Consider the following 15662-nt stretch of genomic DNA (forward strand, 5'->3'; position numbering starts at 1 on the left):
GGTTAAACATCCTACAATGCACCCTACAGCAAAGAATTATCTCACCCAAAATGTCAATAGTCCTGAGGGTGAGACACTTTGCTGTAAGGTAATTGACAAGAGCATGGCTGCTTGAAGTTTTCAAAAGTGTCTCTTGGGACTCTGTAAAATGTTGTTAATCCACTGAAGACTATTATATACAAGAGAGAGAACTACAAAATCCACAGGTTGTCTTTTTTTTTTTTTTACTCCAAGTAACAATTTTTTTTTTCAGTACATGTTTAAAAATAAACAAAGGGAAAAGGTCTCAGTGTTAAGGAAAAACTAACAACAGAAAGCAATGTATAAGCCACAATAAAACCCTATGCAATGACTTTTTAAAAATCTCATGCAATGTTATCAAAATATAGTTTTCCAAAGTATCTTCTGAATTAATACTAACAATATAGAATTTAATGGCAAAACAAAGATTAGACAGGAACTCTTTTATTTCCCCCTATGCTCGTGGAGCAGCATAAAGATTTATAATAAAAACATACTATAAAACTTCTAGAGAGAATTATGGAGGAAAACGTATAGGATTCACATAGTTAAATATATGTATCAATTCTTTCTGAATAGGTTCATAATGAAAACGAAATTTTTTTCAAACCAAGGTGTTAGTACACAAGAAGTATGTTTTCTGAAAGACTAACAAGTAGGAAGATTCACAATAAAACATGTTTGTTTAGATATAATGCTCTCCAAAATGCACAACGTTAATATGCTTCTGGTTCCAGTTTCTCTACACAGTGACCTAGTGTTACTGCCGCTTTTAAAACTTTCGTTTTAATTTACCTTAGTTTTACACCCCCTCAAATAAAAATACCATGGTTTTTCATTTGTTGAGCACTAAAGATTTAAAGTCCTAGCAACAAAGCGCACAATTTAATCATTATTGTTTTCAATCGTTCCTCTTCAGTAATAGGCTGCTAGTTCTGCTAACAAAAGTAAAATATCTCAAAGCAAAGCTATAAACTGGACGCAGATCAGCTTTCCTCATATAAAAAAGCAACAACTCTTACCTGTGGCTAAAGATGAGCTAAAAGTCTGCCCGTAATACCATTTGATGTGGCTGTGATCCTAGTTTCATAGAGTTTATTTAGGCATGTAATAGCAAATTCCCCCCTACAAGACTCCCTACTGGTACAACACAGGAGGGGAGAAACAGAGTCACAATGCAAGTAAACAAGACTCGGCACCCGAGGGCTTCCCTCCAGGGCCTGTTCTGATTGGCAGATGTGCTATGACCAATCTGCACAGCTGGAACATGTCCACTCAGGAAGTGAATGGTTCATAGCTCTCCTTCGTTCTTGGTTAAAACAGTAAAGTCTACAGTCATTTTATACTTTGTGCTCTAAGAAGATACAAATGCCTCCCCACAGTACCTCTACTGAACTAGTTGATAATCTTTTGGAAGACATTTTAAACATTCCCTCCCAAATTCACTCAGTGTTATATTCCTATGGAAATATACATACACAGTGACTATAACATGCTACTCCTAAACCCATATATTTCAGAGTTTGAGGGTAAGGGTAAATTATCCATTACTCACAATATTCCCCATTCCCCAGCTCTTGACAATGGAAAACAAATTAAAACACATGTTTTGTCTTTTTATTTTTTCTCAAAGTGTGCTAATAATTGGATTTCACATTTTATCATAGCCATCTTTTATTTATTAAAACATTTTTTTAATGTTTATTTATTTTGAGAGAGAGAGAGAGCAGGGGAGGGGCAGAGAGAGAAGGAGAGAGAGAGAATCCCAAGCAGGCCCTGAGCTATCAGCACAGAGCCCGACACAGGGTTCGAAATCACAAACCGTGAGATCATAACCTGAGCTGAAATCAAGAGTCAGATGCTTAACCTACTGAGCCACTCAGGTGCCCACATAAGTTATCTTTTTGCTTGAACATACATATATGTAGTATGTGTCTATTGTGTATTTGTGTGTCTATACAAATTTGTATACACTTACTTTGAAGCAAAGTAATTTTTATGACAGCCAAGACAATTGTGTAATCATCAAGAAATAACATTAGTGGTGATGCTGAATTTTTGGCAAATTAATAAACGGCTATTATTTTCGTCCAAAATCCAAGACTGAACAAAACAAAGCACTGAGGGAGATTCAGGATCTGGATCTTGCCAACAATAACAAAACATTCGGATAAAGTTCCCTTAAGAAAAATGAAAACAAATTCATAGCAAATATGGAAATTTCATCTTGAGTATATATAGTGCTTTAAGCATATGGATTTTATTTATTTCAGATCAAATACTCTTTGGCATACATCCCCGATTTTTTCCAGAGTTTCTAATTTTTAAATAATTAGGAAAGAATATACTTGCAAAGGATTCCTGAACTTTTATATACTTAGAAATCATACAAATAACTTACGAGACCAAAGTCTTACCATTTATATGAAAAAAAGGAGTTATTAAAAATAAGAATGCTCTAAAATTTAGTTGCCAAATGCTGCACATTTGCTGTGGGTAATGCACTCACTCCAGGGGCCCACCATGCAGAGCATGAGGATTTAGGTCACTTAAAGTTCACCAATACACTCTCAATGTGAAAGTCAGCATGGCGGGATTGTTATGTAAAAGTCTCTTGGTTTTGTAGGTATATGTCACTCACACACACACACACACACACACACACAGGGTGGGGAGGGAGAAAGAGAAAACATGCTTGCGTTCCCTATTCCTACTCATCCATGTCTCCTGGTAAATAAAGCTAATTGAGGAAATGGAAGAATACCCCGCAAACAGAAAGAGGCAGAAAATGAGGCAGAACTAGTGCAAAGGGTGCTGATGGCTGTATGTGTGTAAATGCTGTTGGCAGATGTAAAGGAGGCAATGCGGGAACCCATGACACATCAAAGGGACAGAGATCAGGGGAGTGGTAGGAAGCTATCATGGGTCGTCGACTCAGTATGAGAACTCCAGATTACCCAAATTTTCCTGCCATGATGACTTCTGATTCTAAGTAATATGGACATACATGGATTCAAAGTTTACATATTTAGGTCATATTCCACTTACGTAGAAATGGGCTCCTGTTCTGGCAGGGACAGTTTTTGGGGAATGGGTAGGCAGAGTCTACTGATGTGTAACCCATCCAGGATGATTCTGAATCTAATAATAGGACAAACACTTTGAAATGAAGATGACAAAAATGCAAATGTCATCTTTTGCTTTGATTAAAACCATGAAGAATGGCTAACTTAGAACTTATTAGAATCCATGGTAAGACACTCAGGCTTTGAGGATTTGGCTTTGATCACTTAGCTGGATAGAAAAATCAAACCCCATTGGGTAGGGAACTCAGACTACTAACTCAAGTTGGCAGTGAAAAGTCCTAAATCGTTCTTTGAAATTACTGGGAAGACTCAAACTACATGAATGAATACACACAGACATGCTCACAATATAAGTAAGAAGTGGTATAATGCAATCTGTCTTGTACCTCATACTGGAGTATTAAAATGAATATTATCTTTAAAATTAGTATTATCTATGAAAGGATTCTGAACCATACTCCCAAGTATTATTGTCAAGTTCCAGCTTGAGAGTATATAGTATGTTATTATTATTTTCTAACATTTATTTATTTTTGAGAGAGAGAGAGAGAGAGAGAGAGAGAGAGAGAGAGAGAGCACAAGCAGGGGAGGGGCAGAGAAAGAGGGAGACACAGAATCCGAAGCAGGGTCCAGGCTCTGAGCTGTCAGCACTGAGCCAGACACAGGGCTCAAACTCATGAACCACGAAATCATGACCTGAGCCAAAGTTGGGACACTTAACCGACTGAGCCACCCCAGACATCGCTATATTATTTTTTTAAATCAATCAAAGCTACAAAAATGCTGTGTGCCAATCAGTATTAACTAAAGGATCAACACATTCTGAAAAAGAACTCTTGGAGCAATACTATCATTACCCCTTTATTTATTAGAATAAATAAAACAATGGATCCATCCATTAGAAGATATTTATGGTTCATGAAGCTTACTTTGGTGACTCTTTAAAAGATTGTGAAAGTAGTTCCACTCAAATAGACCATGGATGGAATTGTACATATATGAGATCAGAGTTTCAGACACTTTACTAAAGTCTTTACATAGTTCTTTTATTTAGGCAAAGAAAACTACAAATATATGTCTACTTGAAAAGAAGCCAGGGTTCAATCTACAAAATTACTGACCGTAATACTTATTCATCTCCTCCTTTGGATTCCATTTCACCACCCTTGTTCAGGTATGTTTCCAAACTCATTTTCAGTCACTTTTGAGACTCCCATAGTAAATAGTATATTGTTCTTTTAAATGGTACATTTTCAATAAATACACATTTGCTGTCGTTGAACTTAAAGTTACTACTACACCAAGAAATTAAAGACCATCTTGGTGAGTTACCACTGTGGGAGAGAAATGAGGCATATTATAGAGAAGTTTATGTCACTGCTACCCACGCTTTTGTGGGTAAGTGGAAAAGTTTGGTCTACAGCACTGTCAATACTGACACCTTTCATTAATTTTCATTGTAAAATGCCTAAACTCATTAAAATGTAGCACCTTAACCACACAGGGAAGGAGAAATTAAGAGATGGAAGGGAAGTTTTTTTCAATAAGGAGTTATGTTTCAACAAAGAAGCAGATTGTCTGTGGAATCTGCTTTCTCTTTCCCATGCCTACTGTCTTTACCTATATTTTACATTCTGATCAGCACTTGTCAGACTGATGTGTCTTGACTGGATTTTCTGGTTCTAGTCTCTTTTCCTCCATTTCAGCCATGTTACTGGCCAGACAAATCCATGCCTCAGAAAAATTATGAATTACTACATGCACAGAGTCTAAGAGGATTACATGAGATAATGACAGTGACATCCTTAGCACTGCCTGGGCAAAGTAAGCACTCAATAAATGTCAACTGTCATCATGTTGTTAAAAGGGCAACTATTTACTAGTGGTAGTGACTGCTACTGCCTTGTAGTGACTACATTAAGTTAGTCTCTAAACATTGTTTTTCTCATCTACACAATGGGGCAGAATGTTATCCTGATGGCTTTTGTGAGGATAAATGAGCTAAAGGGTATAAAGGGTATAAAGAACTTAGTACCTGGAAGATAAACTGTATGACTCTCTTACTACTATTCTTCCTATCTTTAATGCCTAGCTCAAAAACCACCTTCTTCATGAAAATGTCCCTGACTCCTACTTCTTTTCAGCATCCTTGTATTAGTTTCCTATTGCTGCTGTAACAAATTACCACAAACTTAGTGGCTTAAAACAACAAAAATTTACTATCTTATATGTAGTTCTAGTGGCCAGAAGTCAAAATAGGTCTCATTAGGCTAAAAGTCAAGGTGTTTGTAGGGCCACATTCCTTCTGAGGGCTCAAACTGAGAATCTGTTTCCTTGCCTTTTCTAACTTCCTAAGATCACCTGCATTCTTTGGGTTGTGGCCCCTTCCTCCAACCATGCAGCATCTTTAAGTCTCTCTCTCTCTCTCACTCGGACCTCTTCTGCCTCCATTTTCCACTTTAAAGGACACGAAGGATTATACTGGGCTCACCAGGATCATCCAAAATTATCTGTTCGTCTCAAGGTCAGTTGATTAGCAACCTTAACTCCTCTTTGCCGCACAATATAACAACCTCACAGGTTCCAGGGTTTAAGACATGGACATCTTTGAAGGGGCAACATTATTCTGCCTACCACATCCTACGTGAATTCTCATACTATCTAAATTGACACTTACCACGATAGTGTGTCTTATTATTTAAGGTTTTAGGCATGGGTCTATCCCCTTATCTAATCAGCATGTCTGATGAAGGCAAGACTATAAAACTGTCTTTTTTTTTTTTTTTTTTAAGTAAGCCCTACACCCAGTGGATACTCTTGACCCCAACATCAAGAGTAGCATGCTCTACTGACTGTATCAGCCAGACAACCCTAACAGGACTCTAATCTCTTTTTTTTTAATTTTATTTTTTATTTTTTAAAATTTACATCCAAATTAGTTAGCATATAGTGCAACAATAATTTCAGGAGTAGATTCCTTAGTGCCCCTTAAGGACTCTAATCTCTTAAACTCTGTTTCAGTCAGCCCTCTGTGAATGTTTGTTGATAATGATAATGTCCAATGATGCCCTGTTCTTTGGGCTATCTTTACTGGTAAAAAATGTGTCTACCTAAATATTCCCATACATTTTTTTACTTTTTATAAACATGGTAGTGATCTAAGAATCCCCTCTGCCCTATAATGAGCCACATTTGGTCTACTCTGGTCTCAATGTAGCTCTCACCAAACCAAACCACACATAGGAGAAGAAATCACATTTCAACTTGAAGGAGAATCATCTATTTAGCAACAGACTGCTACTTTACAAGTTATTTTTTTTAATGGTTCAACTGAGGGATGCCGAGGTGGCTCAGTTGGTTAAGTGTCCAACTTTAGCTCAGGTCATGATTTCACAGTTCATGGGTTTGAGCCCTGTGTCGGGCTCTGTGCTGACAGCTCAGGGCCTGGAGCCTGCTTGATTCTGTGTCTCCCTCTCTCTCTGCCCCTCCCCTGCTCATGCTCTCTCTTTCAAAAACAAGTAAACAGGGGCGCCTGGGTGGCTCAGTGGGTTAAGCGTCCGACTTCGGCTCAGGTCATGATCTCGAGGTCCGTGAGTTCGAGCCCCGCGTCGGGCTCTGGGCTGACAGCTTAGAGCCTGGAGACTGTTTCCGATTCTGTGTCTCCCTCTCTCTCTGACCCTCCCCCGTTCATGCTCTGTCTCTCCCTGTCTCAAAAATAAATAAACATTAAATAAATTAAAAAAAAAAAAAAGTAAACATTAAAAATGGTCCAACTGAATCATTATGATTATTGAGTTTGACTCACTATTGAATCAGGCTTTTTAAGTGAGTAGTTTCAGAGATGAAAAATCAGAGCCACTGCCCCTTTTCATCCCAAGGTGCATTTGGTAGAAACTTTAGGAAGATGGACATTTTATTCAGTGCCACTCAGGTCCTGGGAGCAAGGTGACGAGTGAGCAGATATGGAATCAGGCTTAGTAACAGGGTGGCATCAACTCTCCTTGCTGTTCCCACCTCAGGCTCCCTCATGATTGTCTTAATAATTACTTTCAGACCTCTCTTTGTTATCATATCACACCTTTTCAGCAAGTGAAACTTGTGATTCAAGAAGGGATAAAAAGACCTTTTAGTTAAATATAAATTTCTATTCTCTCAACTACCAAATTAAAAATATTAGACCCATATTCAAGATACTAGGTCATTTCTAAGGGTTTTTCTAACGGAGTCATAAATTTTACCTTGAGTTAAGATGCCACAAGAAAGGTAACTTGAGAGAGTGACCTAATAACAGGCATTTCTTTCAGTGTTTCCCAAGTTATAATAACCTCTTGGTAGTCACAAAGCATATTAGTATCTTAAAGGCTCTGAGAAATCTTGCAATTAAAAAAATTTGTTTAACTTTAACACATTTCCCAAACTATTTTGAGGATGAAATGTTTCTTACAAAATCAGACTTCATATCTGGTCCATTGGCACACAGTGTTATCTTACCATCACCATCCACTCCCCTGGAAAATCAAAGTCCCTCACACAGAGCTTGGGTTTGGATCTCCACGGCCAGCACCACGCCTGACATGTAGATGGCACTTTTCTACTGAACTCAACTCCTACTGGTGTAGGGCCAGATCCAAAAACAAAAAAGTGTAGGAATCTCCATTCCAATCCAATCAGGTCAAGCTCTGATCTTTTAAGATTATATTAAATATGTCCTTTCTATAATCATTTCACTTATTTATCTTTGATTTTGCCATTGTTTAGGTTCATTTGTGCATCTTAGAATTACACTGTTCCACAAAGGGGAGTATACTTAGTGCCTCCAGGTATCTATTACTGGGTCATGCCTGTAAAGGGAAATCAATACATATTTCAGTATGACAACCCAAAGATTAAGTGCAGGCACTCCATGTCAGACAAGCCTTGTTTTGAGTTTTTTGCTTCACCATTTATTACCTGAATGACTTTAGCAAGACATGTAAGCTTCAGCAAGAAGATACGTAAGCTTTAGCAAGATATGTAAGCCTCAGTATCTACATCTCTAAAAGGGAGTAAGAGTACTACCGATCTCATTAAATTGAATGAGTAAATAAATGCATATAAAGGATAGTACAAAGGAGCCTGGGTGGCTCAGCTGGGTAGGCGTCCCACTCTTGGTTTCTACTTAAGTCATAGAACTGCTTAGGTTCTATGAGTGTGAGCCCCGCATTGGACTCTGCATTGGCAGCATTGAGCCTACTTGGGCATCTCTCTCTCTACTCTTCCCCCATCTCTCTCTCTCAAAATAAATTAAAAAACTTAAAAAAAAAAGTGAAGAAGAAAAAGAAGGGGTCCCTGGGTGGCTCAGTTGGTTAAGTGTCTGAGTCTTGATCTCGGCTCCGGTTATGATCTCGCATTCTGTGGGATCAAGCCCCACGTCAGCTCTGTGCTGGCATCATGGAGCCTACTTGGGATTCTCCCTCTCTCCCCTTCCCCTGCTCATGTATGCACTTTCTCTTTCTCTCAAAAAAAATAAACATTTAAGAAAAAAAAAAGAAGAAAATTAATAATAAAAAAAGCATAGTAAGATTGCTGACTAAGAAAGGCGCTCAATAAATGTCTACTATCATGATGATAATATCAGGGAAATAATACTCAGAGTTCATAATACTGTGAGGAGAATTATCTAAAAAGGTTAATTACCCTGTGTCCAGTATGGATTTTTTAATTCTGTAGAATTTTTTTCTTGCTTATTACTGGTCAAGAGGACAGGACTGTACTAATAAATAATTTCCAAACCCTCCCTTACCTAATTGCTCCAGCCTCTTACCCTTCTGAACCAAGGGCTAACTATAAAAAATTAATAAATCTGCACTTTCACTTTTCTTCATTTTCCCATTGCAGCTTCTGACAGAAGTGATAAATAAGCCCTAAAAGTAAGCAGCAGAAAGGAGAAAGAGAACTCAAAGGCAGACAGAGGCAGTTCCTTCAGAATGCAAACTGTGCCAACTAAGGATCACCGTCCCTCCTATACCTTGAAGTCCAGTCCATCCTGTCAGAATTAGCCCTCACAATCATTTTCTGAGCCCCAAGAACTTTAAAATAAATTTCCTCTGTAGGATTAATGAGTGATGTAAAGAAATAACCTAAATAGGTAAAATATTTATATATTTGTAATATATTATAAATATTTATATATGTTTATAAAATTAGAGCAAATGGCATCTATATCTTAGGATAGTATGAATTTCTTTTATAAGAATCCAGAAAACAAGGATTAAAATTGTTATTTCAGGTGTCAAAGGATAGATAACATCTTTAATCACAGGTTGCTTTTTCAGCTGTTAGGGTAAAAATAAAGATTATTATTTTTTCTTTAAAGGACAAAAGGCCCATTCTTACATTCTGTTCTTCCTTTAGTTTTGATTAATTCGCAGATGCTACAACAAAGTTTTACCTTTTTACACCTGTCTCTGCAAAATGAGCAAATATCAGAAACCACTCTAACCAAGAGACTCCTTTATTTACAGGGGAGCAGGAAACAAAGGGAAGATCGCAGTATTCCAAATACGGTACGTCTCACTCTGATGTAAGATCATTTGCCTGTGCAAATTTGTCCTATACAGATAAAGGATTTTTCTGATTGAGTCCTCAAACCAATTTTTATCCACAGTGGGGCACTCTTGGTCTCTACTGTAGAATGATGAATTTTTTTCCTTTCAATTGAGAAAAGGTAAAGCCACATTCAGGCCTTGCCACATTACCTTACCTAGGAATTGAGAATGTATTCTCTGTACACCACATTGCTTGCAAATTCAAGGCCACCTGTCTCCTTCCTCTCCACTTTATTAACAAACTTCCATCCACACAAACACCTTCAAAAGGCTACTGGGACACAAGCAAGGAGAATGCCCAATTGTCTCATTATACTCTTTAACTGCAGAATGCCTCTAAAATAAGTGCCCAGTTCTGATTTTTCACAGTTCTAAAAAAAACACAGAAACCTTTAAAAAAAAAATTTATTTTGAGAAGGGGAGAGAGAGAGAGAGAGAGAGAGAACGCGCACCAGAGGGAGAGAGAATCCCAAGCAGGCTCCGCACTGCCAGCGCAGAGCCCAACATGGGGCTTGATCCTGTGAACCGTGAGATCATGACCTGAGCCGAGATCACAAATTGCACTCCCAACCGACTGAACCACCCAGATGCCCAAGACACAGGATCTTTAAGAGGAGACCTGAGAGACATCTGCCATGTCGACTTTGAAGCCTTATTTGATTCCCCACAGGCAGAAATAATGCTTCCCCACCCCCACCACCACACAGTGCCTAGCACCTGTTGGCACTCAGCACATTTTGAATCACTTTATAATTGCCTTTATCTGTATCCTATTGCTTTCACTTTATAAGTTCCTTCAAGATAGGGTCTTTATATTCCTTGTAATGGCCAGCAGAGCACCTTACACACAGTAGGTACAACCTATCTGTCACTGAATATACTGGTATGAGTTATCTCCAACAGCTGTGCAAATAGGAAATCAGCGGAGCTAAAATGCCACTATATTGTCTGGTGTTTCTTTTGGGGGCTGAGGGAGCAGAAGGGTGGGGTGTGTTATTAATTCATGCAGAAGACTGTGCATTACCATGCAAAGGCTTCACATAATTTTGATTTGAAATAAAAGCATTTTGAAGTGTGGCTTCAGAGTTGTAGTATTAGCAAACACTATATTCATGTAATGAAAAATGCGCTGTTTAAGGGGAGGAAAAGAGCAACGCAATTATTACAAAGAAATACAGGAAGCTACACAAGGGGATTCATCTTCCAGGTCACAAAACACAGCTGAGATAAATACAAGAATTAGCTATCAGCATAACAACAATGACAACAATGACAGCTATTATTCACTGAGTCTTTACTATGTTAGAGGCATTTTAATATATTCTCATTTAATCTTCATGGAACTCCCATGATGTAAGTCTTTTCCACTTTACTGATAAGAAGCAAAGTCTCAGAGAAGCTAGTTAAATAAAGAGGGAGTATAAATTTTCAAACCTGGATCTGAAGAATCCCAAGTCCCTCTGTAACACAGGGTTGGAGGTCCCAATTCGTTTGATAAATGCTGTTCACCACAAGCCACACCTATATTTCAGTATCAGATAGTGTGTTGTTGAGACTGAACACAGGGCCTCAAATTCCTTCCAACTGTCTCTGCAGTTTTCTTCAGCTCCACAAAACAAAACACCCTCTCATAAATTCCTAAGAATATGGAAGAGTTTGCACTTGGGTGTCTTGTCTTATGACAAGATACCTACACTGGGAGAATAGCTCCATTTCTATGGATATAATTTCATATAATTTCTATAATTTCAATTATTAAATTTTTATACAACACCAATCTGGGTGCTGGTGATTTTCTTTCCAAATACAATTAGCCGCCACCTTTTAATTGCAACACAAAATCCACTTTTAATGATAGTTAACACAAACACTGAGCAGTGAGAAGGAAGAAATATAAGCTATATTAGCCACATATCAGAAATTGGCTCTGGGGCAGCTAATGTGTCATTTATGTAAACCAGACTTTCAGATATCTTGGGTTTGCCTGTCATCAGTATCTAAGATTTCCACACTACTCCACACCCAGACTCAGACACATTTGAAATATGTTTGTTTGCATCATTCCTGGGTTAACCCATGCACCACAAGTGATTAAAAAATAGGTCTGAGAAAGTGGACACTTCCATTTGGTCAGTGGATCCAGCAATAAAGACATTAAATAAAGATCCAATTCTACTTTATCAGAAACCTGAGTAAGGTAGTACATCTTTTCTCCCCACAGAGCCATGAATGAAACACCTGCAGAAGCAGGTAAGTGAGATCAATCTTAGCCACCCTCAGGCTCAGTTTGATCAGGAATAGACCTCTCTGATGTACCCAGTTCTGGCCTAGAGCAAGAAGAATCAGTGATAATGCTGACTGCCTTAAGAGAATAAGAGACTGTGGAATACAATTGGAACTGGAAAAGCTCAGTTCAACAAACTTATAATACATGTTGAGACACAATAGCAAACCATTTCTAATGCATACTTCGAGTACAGAAAGTGCAGAAAAACCTTAACATTCTTAACTATAATGTCATGAGAATTGTAAGAATCTACAAAACCTTAACAAAGATATTTGTCCAATTCCCAGACCTCTCTCAAATAACAATTTCACCAAAATCCATGTATTTCCTGTGCATATCTTCATAGCATGAGTTAACTGCATTTTCAACTTTCACTACAGTTTTATCAATCATTTGTACTGGTATACTTGACTTACAACAGGAATAAAAAATTCCTATCTCAGCTGACACGAAAATTACTTGAACTTACAGGGTTTCTAGTGAATAATCAAATGGTGAATATTAAATCAATGAATGCCCAGGAGCTACTAAAACATCAATTATAAGGGACGGTTTAGCTGTGGCTAAGAAATCTTCAAGGCTAGAATAGATGGCATTTGGTTTGAGCATAACTTTAAGTTGGCAAAATTTGAGAAGTAAATATGGGATGAAAACCATCTGAGTTTAGGAGAACTATATACTATACAATAGTAGTGAAAGCACAAATAACTGAGGGAAAGTACTGAGTAATCCAGTTGTAGGTATATTTTAGTGTGTGAGGAAAATATATTGGGAAATGATATTACAAAATTAATTCAGGATCTTTTGGAGTACTTCATGAATGTTATATGTTAGCATTTGTACTTTTCTGTAGGCAAAGTAGAAAGAGTAGCGTGGTGGAATGCACTGGGGTGGAGGGGTGGAGAATGAAAGAGAGACCACTAAAAACAGTATAAACAAGAAAATCTTGTGAGAAAAGGGTAGGAGGAAATGAAAGTAGGAGGGTTGAGTAGAAACAAACAGGATTAGAAATGGACAATATGTGTTGAGGGAGGAAGCAGGAGTCATGATATGGTGCATGGTATATACTACCATTAACTGAGGTTAGAAACAAAGCAAAAGAAGAGAATGGGTAGGAATATATTATGTTTAGGATGATATTCACTACCTAGTGCTATCAATAATCTTATACTACTAACATTTATGAGTTCAACAGAGTATGGATAAAGGTTTGAGGCTTCTAAGTGAAAAAAACATACAGAAATGTTTACTTGACTCATTCAAGATGGTGGAAGAAGTAATTGCATCCACCCCACTGCCTCTAAACTAAATTGACAATAAAATAAAAAAATAAAAATATGAGTCAAACCATAACAACACTAAAACAAAAACAAAACAAGAATGGGAGTCATCAATGGATGAGACATCCTAAGAAACCAAGGTCAAAGACATCAGAGGTTAAACATGAATTCTCTCTAGGGAGCTCCTTCTGAGTCAAAGAATAAAAGCTGGGCCCTTAGACAACCATGAGGATAGTTACTTAGAGCTGTACTCAGATCACCAGATCCAGCTGCTCAGCACTGGTCAGCCTGTTCGACAACCAATTACATCTGGTACTGCTATCCTGACAAAGTTGGGGATCTGCCTAGAAGAGGCCCAGGAGGGGACTGGGGAACTGGTGGGGGGGGGTATAGTTTAGGGTAAGTTAGGATTTAAAATAACTTCAGACCCAGAAATTGTTGGGAGACAGAGAGAAAAGACAGGTTCCACAGGTGTAATACAGTAAACCACTCCATTTCTAGATACATCTCACCCATAGAATAGTAACTTCCTTACTTTGGCAATTTTAAGGGTCTGACCTTGCCTTCCAACTCCTTTACAGAAAAATCCACTTGCTAGCATACCCCATTAAGACACCATTGACACACTTCAGTTATGTCATTCAGAGGAAAGCATTCCTGGAAAATGAAACCACTATGTATGTATCAGCCAATCTAGCCTTTTATTCATCAACATGTACCTATGACCAATGCTAATCAAACATCTAAGGAAAAAATCAATGGTTTAAAAGGGAAAGAGCAAAATGAATGAGCAATTATGGATCAAAAAGAAACATTTAGGGAATAGAAGAGAATGTTCAAAATATTCTAAGTGGTATCCTCAAAGATGAAAAAGCAGGTTATATCTATTAAAGAGAGAGAGAGAGAAAAGGAGAGAGAGATTAGTTTGTCATGGAAAAGAAACAACCACAGAATAAGAAACAGTTCTTAGAAATTAAATTTATGATTATGAATATAGAAGATTAAACAGGTAGGCTGAATAACAGAATAGACACTGCAGAAAACTGAATTTGCAATCTAAAAAACAGGTTGACAGGGGCACCTGAGTGGCTCAGTCAGTTGAGCGTCCAACTTCAGTTCAGATCATGATCTCGCACTTTGTGAGTTCAAGCCCCACATCGGGTTCTGGGCTGACAGCTTGGAGCCTAAAGCCTACTTTGGATTCCATGTCTCCCTCTCTCTCTGCCCCTTACCCACTCGTGCTCTGTCTCTCTCTCAAAAATAAATAAACGTTAAAAAAATTTTTTTAAACAGGTCAACAAAATTCTAAAGAACACAAGTCAAAAACACAGAGATGGAAGATAAAAAAATTAAGAGCAATGGAGAATAGATTCAGGAGGTCTACATCATTCCTAAAGTTAGCATTTCAGGAGAAGAGAATAGAGATAATAAAGGGGAAAAGATGCTCAAGAAATGACCAATGAAAAGTTATAAAGAAATAATCTACCCTTAGAACTTAACATATACATGTCCAAAAAGAGTTTTATTTCGGGAATACGGTCTAAAATTGTTAGGAAAAAGTCTCTTGGGAAGGGCGAACAAAGTAAAGACAAAAAGGAAAGATGTTACAGATCTGTTCACTTTGTTGTAATATTTTTAGAGAGGGTTTGCTGGAGGATGGCTGATAAGCCCAAGAGAAGCAATGGATACAGAAAACTGCAAATCAGGAGAAAATGAATAGAGATCGTGCAAATAAATGAAAAGTCCAGAAAAGCTCTGTTCACTAGGTACTCAATAAGTAGAAGATTCTGCAACATGAGGCTTAACTTCTCATTCTCAATATTGAGCAGAGATTACCAAAGCACGAGCAATATGATTTTTATATAGTCAACTTTAAGAAGTGGCTAAGAAGCCACAATGAAATATCACTTGATACCCACTAGGATGGCTATAATAAAAAAAAACAATAATAAAAATAATAATAATAACAAGTGTGGGAAAGAATGTGGAACAAATGGAACCCTCATACACTGGTGGTGGGAATGCAAAATGGTGCAGTGGCTTTGGATAACAGCTCAGCCATTCTTCTAAAGGTTAAACATAAAGTTTACCATATGACCTAGAAATTCCACTCCTAGGTGTATACCCAAGAAAAATGGAAATATATGTCCACACAAAAACTTGTACACAAATGTTCATAACAGCATTATTTATATTATCCAAAAATGGAAAACAATCCAGAAATCCATCAACTGGTAAATGGATAAGTAAAGTGTGATATAGTCACACAAGGGAACATAATTCAGCAATAAAAAGGAATAAAGTACTGACACATACCACATGGATGAACCTTGAAAACATTAAGTAAGAGAATCCAGTCATAAGAGACAACATATTGATGATTCCATTTTATGTAGAATGT

The 15662-nt window shown here is 37.6% G+C and overlaps 1 protein-coding gene across 1 annotated transcript in view; it reads left to right on the top strand.

The window, feature by feature from the left end:
- Positions 1-15662, top strand: part of PRSS48 (serine protease 48) — a 70040-nt gene that overhangs the window by 10632 nt on the left and 43746 nt on the right.

The sequence above is a fragment of the Lynx rufus genome, unplaced genomic scaffold (assembly GCF_022079265.1).
Source record: "Lynx rufus isolate CCGP_SWC_20201006 ecotype Redwood Valley unplaced genomic scaffold, mLynRuf1.p SCAF_3, whole genome shotgun sequence".
NCBI classification, from domain to species: Eukaryota; Metazoa; Chordata; class Mammalia; order Carnivora; family Felidae; genus Lynx; species Lynx rufus.